Source organism: Diorhabda sublineata, chromosome 4 (assembly GCF_026230105.1).
Source record: "Diorhabda sublineata isolate icDioSubl1.1 chromosome 4, icDioSubl1.1, whole genome shotgun sequence".
In the NCBI taxonomy this organism is placed as follows: Eukaryota; Metazoa; Arthropoda; class Insecta; order Coleoptera; family Chrysomelidae; genus Diorhabda; species Diorhabda sublineata.
The window spans coordinates 7,054,301-7,065,656 of NC_079477.1; the positions used below are offsets into that span (position 1 = coordinate 7,054,301).

An 11,356-nucleotide genomic window follows, 5' to 3' on the forward strand; every position below is an offset into this window, starting at 1 on the left:
AATATTAGAATCTTAACAACAAAAAATTGAAACATATTCCATATTAAAAAATAATTTTAAATAATCTTTTTCAAAAAATGAGCTGATAAATTTTGTTGATAACCTAAATAATCATGACATATATACTATAAATAAAATTATAGGTGTCGTTCTATAAAATCATGAAATGAAATACTGATCAGTATTATCATTCTGATATTATTTTATTCATTCATTGAAATTACCTAATCTGTACGATTATATTTTCAACTAGTAGATTCAGGTAACAGATAACGATTTAATAACGAATATAAACACATTTCGACGATTACATTTCAAACTTATTCAATTATATTTATTTACAAATTCTAAATACATTTTCACATATAAATATATAAAAATGTGGAATTGAATCTATAGATTTGATAATTTAAATTTTGAAGTGCGATGGTGGTGTAATGGTCAGCATAGTTGCCTTCCAAGCAGTTGATCCGGGTTCGATTCCCGGCCATCGCATGTTTTTTATTTTTATTATAAAGTTTTATTTATTTTTTCGTAAATTACAAATTTAACACATTTCGAAAATTACTTTTGTACTATTATGAAGTAGTTATCTAAATAGGCAGAGATATTTCATAAACTTTGCCACATTTCAGGATAACTTATCATTTTCTATGTACCTTTCTTTTTAACCTTAAATACTTGCCCTTCTCATACTCATTAAAAAAAAGTTGAAATTCTGCAGAAATAAAAAACCCGACTACGAGATAAGCCAGTGAATTACGAACCTGTAGATAACCCCAATGTAAGCGGGCAGAATAGGAGTCGGGAGTCCTGCTAGGACCGAAAGAGAAGCTGATAAGAGTTGACATATGTCGTGACAAAGAGGCAATAAACAAGGAAATTGTCCTTTAAAAGGATAAAGATTTTATCAAGGTAATGACGCCTCAGAGGCGGTATTTTGTCTTATAAACTGTAAAGATCCGTTATTAATACATAAAAGGGAAACTCTTAAACGTATATTTCAAAAAATAATACACATTTAAAATATATCTGTAAAATTCTTTGAAAGTATATTAATAATTTATCAACGGGCTATAAATCAGAATTACTCTTGATATAAAACTAGTATCATGCAATCTAATTCATTTTAACCTTGTGTTCATCAGAATCGAACCTATTAGTTAGGCCACTACTCATACGTCGTCCGCTTATACGGCTAACTTCATCTTATCGTAACTTAGAAACATGAAAACATTTCACAACATGTGCAATACCCTTCTCATCCCAAAGTTCAACCAGTTCACATTATTCTTCAACTTATCCTTAACCAGTGCTGCTATTTAAGATATATTAAAGCTAATCGACTATTTTTGAAAGTTCTGAAAAGTTATTCCGTTGATTAAATAAACACTAGTGAATTAATTCACTATTTCATCACTCATAATTACTGCGTTATCGAAAACTACCTTCTTAAATAATGAAACTGTTATAGTAAATAAAATAAGTCCAACAAACACGAATATAGGAGCAATTCCTTTTATTTTTACACAAAATGAATGTATTGTATTCGCTTCAGTTTTCTTCTGACCACCGTTGTTGCCGTCTGTATTTTTCTATTTCGATAGTTACGGCTTCTGTATACCTTCTTACGATCGAAAGCTAAGAGGTCCACAAGAATCACGTCCGCTATTACTATGAACACTTATGCAGAGACAGTCCGGTAAGAGCTGCAAATCTTTAGGCTCACCTTGTCTCCGTACCATCAAGTTAGCCGTCGTCATTTGCTTCCATTAATGTTTGCGTTTAAGCGGCTCAAGTATTCTGTGATCGAGGCCGCCTTCCGTATATGGGACCAGAAAGACATCTTCATATCAAAGGTCACCCCCAACTACTTTACTTCGTATCTGGACTCAATCACGTCTGTTCCGATTCTCATGGGCAGTCTCGTTTGTATTCGTTCCGTCGTGAGAATCGTCAGTTCAGTTTTATTTGCGTGGCAGTGGAATCCGTAATCTTTCATATATATCCCTAATCATCTCATTATCTAATTCAATTTTCACTGTGCCAGTATATCGTTTGGTGACTATTCCATCATTATTACTTTTATCAATAATTTTTTAAAAATGCGAATGATTATAATGATTGATGGGGAATCATGATAATACATGGAGATAAATAAATAAAATTTAATGATAAGGTAATGAAAATTATAGATCAATTCGAAAACAAGTGGGTAGGTCGAATCTCGAGACTCGCAAACGAATTACAAATAAAGGAGTATTGGAAGTTTCTAAACTGTGAAATTGTGCAGCTGTTAGAATAAATTTTCAACTGATTTGCATAGAGGTTTTTTCACATAATGAGAATTTCTAGTGAAATGTTATTTTCTGTAATGGAACTACGCTTCAGTCCATATTATAATGGTAGATTTAATGTTTACAGTCCACTTCATTCATGGTGAGAAAAAGTTTTTTCTCCGAAGTTAGTTTTTTCTTCATAAATATTCGTGTTTTAATCAAAGAGAACTAGTTCCAAGAAACAATACCAAAATATATTTTGATAAAGACCAAAATAGGTCGAAACGTCAATTTATCCTTACTAATATTGTAAATGTGGATGTAAGTTTATTCGTTACGGCTTCGCGCGGAAACTACTTATCCCATCATCCTGAAACTTTGTACACATATTCTTGCAGGTATTAGAAATAATATAGGATATTTTTTACGAGATATAAAACAATTTTTTGTCAAAAATCTCAAAATCTAGCTTCTTTAACGCCATTTAACATTCCAGTAATGAATTCCAATCCTGTGATACCAGTACACTGTATATTACCAACGGTCACGTCAATATCCAATCCAATTGACAATAGTTTCAGTTGTTTGGAATTTTCCTTTATTTATTGTTATTTCTTTCTGTCATTATATGCAGTATAGAACTATTTGAATTTTTGAGGTTAGGTGTCATTTTTGTGGTTACACGCTATTCATTATTTTAGATCTTACTCTTTGGTTTTAATTCTTACTCTGTTCTGGTAAGTTGCACGAAATAAAAAACCTTGCTGAGATGAGAAGACAACAGCAAGCAGAGCGACAAAGTGTTTTGAGAGCAACTGAAACTCCTCTTTAGTTCAGAAAGACAAGCTACACTGCAGACAGCTAGAAGAGCGATAGAAAAATTTCATGCGTAAGGATTGGTCGGTATTTAATGGTACTAGGTTTCAATATGATCCTTTAACTTAATATAATAATCATTCTTTGATTGTTATTGGATCAATGATTAAAAAATATTACCATTGCGATGCTTCCAAATGGAAAGATGAAACTATTGTAATGTGCCGTTCCAGAGGTAAAGTTTCTCATCCATTACTTGGTGAACCAGAAGACATTTTAAAAACTTAATTGTTAAGTGTTACAGATGAGTAGAGGCAATTTTTAAGCAAAATGATTCAATAATATTGTAATGATCTCTTTTCCTTATTTAATGGCTTCAATGTGAGCGAAGCCACGAGTAAAAGCTAGTATCTATATGAAGCTCCAATGTTTCCAATTTTATCTATGTTAAAATTTTTACATGGGCGATGGTGGTGTAATGGTCAGCATAGTTGCCTTCCAAGCAGTTGATCCGGGTTCGATTCCCGGCCATCGCACTTATTTTTTAATTTTTAATTTATAATACCTATACTAGAGACTAATTTTATTACATTATCAGATTATAAATTCTAATCATAGAATCCACTTCACTTATATATTTGATTTTGTCTATGATTATTTTGATCTCAAAATACAAAACTTCTTTGTGAAGCCTAATTCAACAATGAAGCAAAATAGTTATATTTATTTATAATTGGTGTTTCTATGCTGCTTCCATCACTTCTTATTGTTACTTCGCTACTGTCACTTCGCATTTTTTGTACAATTTCCTCGTGGTGTTCACTATTTACTTGGAGGTAACTCTTTATCGAGGCCTGATTTGAGTGTCCGGTAACCTTCATAATTTGATTTTCTGAAACCCCAACCTTGGCAAGCTGAGTAACTGCCGCAGCACGGTTCGAGTGATTTGTCACTTTTATTCTTTTCGTGTCAATTCCTATAGCTTCCGCTGCATCTCTTGTCCACTTTGAAATTTCATTTCGTCCTACTGGACAATTTTTAAAAAAACCTTTTGATGTTTATTTCATCCATGATGGGTTTACAGTTAAGAAAAGACGATCGACCGTAATATGTTTTCCTCTTTTTTCTTTCAACATTTTAAAAAACCTGCAAAATTATAATGATAGATTGTTTGATATCATGCTTTACATTAAATACCTTATTGGGCATTTATCAGGCTCGGTGGTGTTTTGGACTAACCATCTTTTTTCTGTTAACCTATGACTCCCTCCTTGCGCTGTCTTAGAAAAAATAGGATTATAAGCTATGCGTCCTGTAGGGTTGCCGTAGTTGTCAAATTCTTCTTCAAAGTAACTCAAAAGGCAATTACATGCTTCTCCTCCTCTCCACGCCAGTTCATATGAAGCAATATGAAAGAACTTGCGTTGAAGTCCGTCCGGAGTCGACTCGTCCCAAATGGCACACATTTTATCAATATCTTGTCCTGATAAGCTAGATGCACTTGTTTTTCTTTTTTTCAGGACACTTTTGCAACTGCTTCCTTTTTGCGTCTCTCGCAGTTCTGGCGCATTCAAACGTTACATCTTTAAAAGGATCGAAAATAATGTTAAACTCTTCATAACATTTTTGTTGCAAAATTTTCGCTACTGTATTCCAAAGTGTTTTGACAACACCTTCTTTATATTCTTCCCTATCAGTACGTCTCATGTTGAAAGCGAAATCTCTTAGAATTACGGCCAGCTGTGCGACAGAAGTTTCCTTGTTCAAAGTGTATTTTCGTTCATCACAAAATTGTTGAAACTGTCGCCACGCAGAATCTCTCGACTTTTTCGTATTCAGTGGAGTTAGTTTATCCACTGCGGCGTCTATTACTTGCGTGGAATTCTGCCCAAAACGTAAACTCATTTTGAAATATTTTTTCACGAACAAAACTGTTGTCAATAAGTTACCGTAGATACCAATTCAATGCCGATATGATGATCGTCAACCACGGTATAATTTAAAGAATAACAAATTTTAAACACAGAATTAAGTTTATTTTAAATTAAATTTTTCTCAGGAAATAGTCTGCCAAAATGCCCTCTCGTGCATGTCAAATTGTCTCATAATTTCCTCGAGTGCGCATTCGCGCACTCGAGAAAATTAAATTATCGACAATTTGACATGCACTCGGGACATTAATATTGAAAATCTCTTAAAAGTGAAATTTTAAAATGCTATCACTTTCTTGCAACTTCTATCTTTACTCTTATTGTCATCATAGCTAATGAAAATGTCTTTGCAGATTTTTTGGAGGTGCTTCGTAACTGTTTTTTCGTTACAGTAATGTAGTGGTGGATCCAAGTTTCGACTATGAAACAATGAGGCTAAGAATTGTTTGTTCCAATGCGCTTTTGGTCAAAAGTGAGCAAACGAAGCAGACAACGCCCAGGTATCTTGAGCATGCATAAATCTTCAGTCAGTATATGGAAAATGCGTTCTATTAATATAACAGTCGTCCTGATTGATGAACATTTTGGATGGTATGCTGGTTCGCAGTTTGTGTAAAGTGTCCCAGTATACAGTCTCTAGCTCCTCTTTCAGTTCTGTAGGGTTTATGCGTTTCAAAAACAAATATTTAATGACAGGCCAATGCTCATTATTAGCATTCTCAGAAAAATCTTCACAAAGACTCACTTATACTATTTTTAAATAAAAACTAAGCGTCCAAAATTGAGAATCTCTCTTTCTCTCTCTCTCTTATTTGATTTGAACATCAAATTCTCAAATATTCTTGTGCTATGTTTGTCCAGTATTGGACGTTGACGACCTTTTGCACTTCTACCTGTGTTGTGATCTCCATTTGTCATAGAATGGACCCAAAATTTGACGACGTATTTAAACGTCGACGTATGTAGGCAATTGTAGATATTTGATTTTTAACATTAAATTTTGTGCCATGTCTATGATTACACGTCATCGCCTTTTCCTACGTTTACCTATGTTGTAGTCTCTATTTACTATAGATAGTATGGACCTACTGTGGGTGGTTTATCCATTGCCTTATCGGGCATGTCAGATTTCCAATTTTTATATGTTGTCCGTGGTCAAGTTGAAAACCAGGTCGACTTGGTTAGTAGGGTATCGTCCCACTACACCACGGCGACCCCCATAAAAAATGAATCACATTAGGTGATTTCAATTATTTTTGTTAAAGGAAAACAAATGCTTTTTGTCAAAAAATAGAGAAGAAACAAAAGTACAATTGATATTGATGAATATAATTAAGAAAATTTATTTAAGCCGATAAAACATGATGCGTACAATGCTTCCAACGTTGGAAGCTAGTATGATTGGAGTTATCGGGTGGTCGTAGTGAGCATGTCATTCGAGGAATGTTTGGCTTCTAACGTTGGCATTGGAACGTTGTTCATGAAAAGTTGTTTTTTTGACCCGTGTCAAAGGAGTGCCCAATATTGGAACGAAAGTTAGAACCAATACTTGCACAACTACATACACTTCTTATCCTTTTGCGTGTGAATGCGTGTTTGGTATGAAAGATCAAAATTTTCTGTACGATCCAGTCTACCTTAATAGAAAGCTGTATGCTGTTCATCACTTTATTGCCACGTTTTCATTTCTTAAGGTAAGGTTCCAGCCTTCGTTCAATGTTCGGCCAACGTTGAAAGGTGAATATTGTCGCAAACGTTGGACGCATCTGCATTGTGCAGTACCGGCTTTTCACTCTAGTTATAATTGCCAATATTCATCTGGAAGAAAATTTTAAGTTAAATATCTAGTCGTGAAAAAAATATAGTGTTCTACTTGGAATGAGTTTTATTACCTCACACACTTTCCTGTAACCAGTGATAAAACTTTTTCTCCTTGAAAAATAGCTACCATTATATGCTCGTTGAAAAATATCTATTCAAAAATTACAATCTAAGTAAAGTTGAAATCGAATAGATTTTACTTCCTGAAGGAGAATATTTCCTAACTCACAATATTAATCATAAAAAATTGCGATGGCCGGGAATCGAACCCGGATCAACTGCTTGGAAGGCAACTATGCTGACCATTACACCACCATCGCTCGAAATAATAAAAGTAATGATATCGTGAAGAGAACCCCAATGACCCAGTTGTACATCATCGTTATTTTAACAACTGAGAAAGTACATTCACCTTCTAGACTGCGACTATTCATCGGATAACGAGTCTGATAAAAATGAACAATAGTGGGTTAATCAAATTTACAAATAACTAGTTAATTGTGTCGCTTATGAAATAACCACTTATTTTATATACCAGATATATTATTATGAAAGTATCATCCAGGGTGTTCAAAAAAAAGTGACCCGGATTTTGACGAATCTACTGACAATATTGAAATTGAGTTTCATAAGAATATGATTTGGAATCTGGTACATTCCATGAATTTGTTTCAATATCTGACTTTCATACACGGTGTGTTTATAAAAAAAAACACTTTATACGTTATCAATAAGAAGATTATTTCATTTTACTTAGAGTTTTGGTTAGGTTGTAGTATGTCCTAACAAAGTTAATACTCGGAGAGAACTAAAGTACCTATTCCTGGTTATATGACGTGTAGCTCGAAAACCTTTTTTTCTTTATTTTAGGAAATATTAAAATATATTGCCATGGTTAAAATGTGTTTTAAAGTATAAAACTTTATTTCCAAAATCATATTAAAATCAATAACAATATCTCAAAAGAGAAGGATTTTTGGATTCAATATCCCCACAAGTGTTACATTTAATTCCTCACCGAAAAGATCTTCGATTTCGAAAAATTTTTATTTTATTAAAACTATTTTTCTCACAGTACTGGGAAAGTTGTGGTTTTTTAGAGGACTTTTCCTTGATGTGGTACCAATTTATTATGTGAATTCGTCCACCACCGCATGAGGTATAAAAAGCAGAACAGAACCAAACTCATTAAATACTCACTGTTTATTGTGTAATTTGACCGGTCAATAAAGAAATAATTATTCACATCCTAGAGTCCTAAGATATAAAGGATCATTGTCAACAAGAATTATTACCATATTCCTTTCAAACAACTGAATTTTCAACAAATAACAAAGAAAATCATCAGTAACAGTAACTTTGATTAATGAATTGACGATTTTTCCACCCTCAAAGATTTAGATGAGGGTGACTATCATTTTTGTTGATAATAATACGTATTATACCATCTGTAAACACGATGTAATTATATCACTAAATAATGATACCTACATACAGAGAAAAAATATGAAAGTTTGGCATAGGTTCCTAGTTTACATTTATTTGGAATCAGCCTTTGACACGGTCGTTAGAAGAGTATTGGCAATACTATCAGAAATGGAATTATCCAGAAGGCAATTACAAGTCATAAGAAGATAGAAGATAATAAAAACGGCAAGTATACAAGTAGTAGGGCAAACGTTAAGTTAATTTAAGAGACAGAAGAATGAAGCTAAGAGGTGAATTAAGCCATCTACTGTTATAATGGAAATTTTAAAACTTTGAACTTGGGAAGAATCGGGAAAGATAGCAAAAGACCAAAAATAGTATAATACCACTGAAAACTCTCATTCAGCATCTATTAAAGTATTGTATTTGCGTAACATTGATTAATTAGAATAATTTTTATATCTACAATCAATGTGTTTATTAGACCGACATTTATATCAAATTATATATAAATATTCGGTTTCTGAACATAAATAATAAATTTATTACGAAAACTGCTTAAAGACTCCTCTTACACACATACAGAGACTTTACAACAAAGAAAATTAAAATGAATTCTTTACAGAGCTTCTCCAACACTTCTAACAACAGGTGGCTTTGGAACTATGTTTATAATATGTCCCCGTACAAAAAGTTTCTAGAATTAAATCTGGAGAACGTGATGGCCACATTACCGTCGTCATCTCTACCTATTCATTTATTTGGATGTGTTCGGTTTAGGTTGTTTCGAAAATATACTGAAAACTGCATTTTAAACTTTATTTTGTTTGGACCACATAAAATCAAATAAGCAATCTCCTCAAGAAGTATCAATTGAACCCTTATCAAAGTAACAGACTTTCTATAACAAAAGTCATAGTTTTAATTGGACAATAAATAGACTATGAAACTCTGAATTCTTAGTAAATAATTCCAATTTATTGGATAAACATAGAATTATGTAATGTCAATTGTTTTGATATAAAAAATATTATTATCAAAGTGATTGAAGTGTTAAATTTACATACAATAACGCTTTACTGTTTTCAAAGTCTGCTTTTCTATTACCTTCAATTGTTACTATTCCGAATATTAAATTGCTCTTCAAGTTGATTTACCTGTCAAAAATGATTTCAGAGAAATCTATTAGAGAGTAAGAGAGAGAGATAAGCTTCATTGTCACAAGAATATTTCAAAATTTTTTGGACAAAGTGACATAATTTTATATTAGATTTTATAAAATAACAATTTGTATTAATTATTATAACACAATATCAATATCTTCCTCCATACTAAATAGTGAATTATGCCACTCCACAGTAGATGGTAGAATTCTGCCACAGAATAATGAGGTCATTCAAGCAGAAATGCCTTTGCCAATCTCCATAAATGTATCAGCCACTTTTAATTCTGAAGGTAGCTGTTTGGATAACTTTTTGGCTTTGGGTATCGTTAAATAAATATCCAATTTTTTTCTCTGGTAGATATCGATTAGAAGAGGTACAAATTAGAAGACCACTAGAAAGGCAAACCATATCGGAGATTAGCAGTACGAGTAGTAAGTTGTTAAAGCGGTACGAGAATCAGGCTGTTTAGACACATATTTGATAGCAAAATAAGCAGAGGATAGCTTTTCCGCCAAAGATCACCGTCAATATGTAGACCAAGAAACTTGTAAAACTCCTTTGTAGGATAAAACTAGTTTTCTTATTGTTAAGATAGAGCAAAGCCCGTTTGCGACAGACTAGGACTTGATTTTAATGAGATCTTTGTCCATGGTAGAATGTGGAGCTTGCATATCTGAATAAATTCAGGTTACACTGGTGTCATCAGCAAATAAAGTGAATTCACCATTAATTCGTAAATCTGTAAAATTTTTTACATCTTATAATATCTGATAGATGAGTGCAAGTAATTGATGGAGACCGATAGGGCAGTTATCGCAGTTCTGTGATAGTTTGAAAGTTAGTTTCAAAGAATGATGATCTATGGTGGAGAGGTTCGTTTCTCCGTTTCTTTCAGAACTATTTTTATAGAGAGTTATTTTTCTTGATAAAATAGAAAGAAGTTTCTTGGTTTTGACGTTCATTATTTTATCAATACGTTTATTATCTTCAAGATACTGGAAAAAATCAAGATAGCAATCAATAAATGATATAAATACAAGATAAATTTTGCAATGAAATACTTTATTTCTAATTAAAACTTTTGTTTTAATGTAGAAATTGGAGACAGGGTTGCATGAAAAGTTTTAGACCGCAACCTAAAGATTCTAGAACTTATCAATAAGTAACGTAAGTTGCGAAATATGTTGAGAGATTCTCACTAAATATCAGCCATCTTTGACGTCTAGTTTCTGTTTGATGATCATATAAAGAAGTCGTTGTGAAGATATTTGTTAAAATAGAAATCGAAAGAGCAGTTAGCCACTGTGTACTCTGTACCCACAGCGACTTTTACGTGTGTAACAACCTCGAAGCTCGCTTCTAAAGACATGTATCTACATTTCTGCAAATTAATCGGATGGGTCCCTTTCCCTTGGGATATAAAGAAGCTCAATCAGAGATAAAGTTTTCTTTATTTTCTAAAAAATCACTACATAAAGGAGGTGTATACAACGCTACTTTAATTATTGATTTTCTGGCAATTATTAGTTTAAAGAGCATACTTAAACGACAATTTTTGTTTTAATAAAAGATGTTTATCATTAAAATTCCTTTTTTCGGGCTCTACATACATCAAAAGTGTTAATAACATTATCAATGTTCAAATTTCGGGCTATGGAATGTTTCTTAAATAAGTTTTTAACAATTTCAGTTTTAAAAATGATCGCTCGGCACTACACGGAGTCACAGTAATGGTTGAAAATAACTTAAAGGCAGTGCACATTTCAGGAAAGCTTGAGGAAATAATTTTTTTTTTTCATGATTAATAAATCAGGAAGTTCTTCTACAGAAGCTGTCGTTGTTATTTCATGTTTATAAACTGAGAATTTCATATAAATCAACAATTACTAAGAAGCCTTTCAGAATCATTTCTACA

At 32.6% G+C, this 11,356-nt stretch overlaps 1 protein-coding gene and 3 non-coding genes across 5 annotated transcripts in view; 2 read left to right on the top strand and 2 right to left on the bottom strand.

Annotated features, from left to right (window-relative positions):
* The window catches only part of LOC130442440 (chondroitin sulfate N-acetylgalactosaminyltransferase 2), a 296,816-nt gene that overhangs the window by 44,533 nt on the left and 240,927 nt on the right, over window positions 1-11,356 (bottom strand). The gene's annotated exons all lie outside the window — the stretch shown is intronic.
* On the top strand, window positions 424-495 carry Trnag-ucc (transfer RNA glycine (anticodon UCC)). The gene has a single exon. It is a non-coding gene; the product is annotated as a tRNA-Gly (tRNA).
* Trnag-ucc (transfer RNA glycine (anticodon UCC)) lies at window positions 3,560-3,631 on the top strand. The gene has a single exon. It is a non-coding gene; the product is annotated as a tRNA-Gly (tRNA).
* On the bottom strand, window positions 7,096-7,167 carry Trnag-ucc (transfer RNA glycine (anticodon UCC)). The gene has a single exon. It is a non-coding gene; the product is annotated as a tRNA-Gly (tRNA).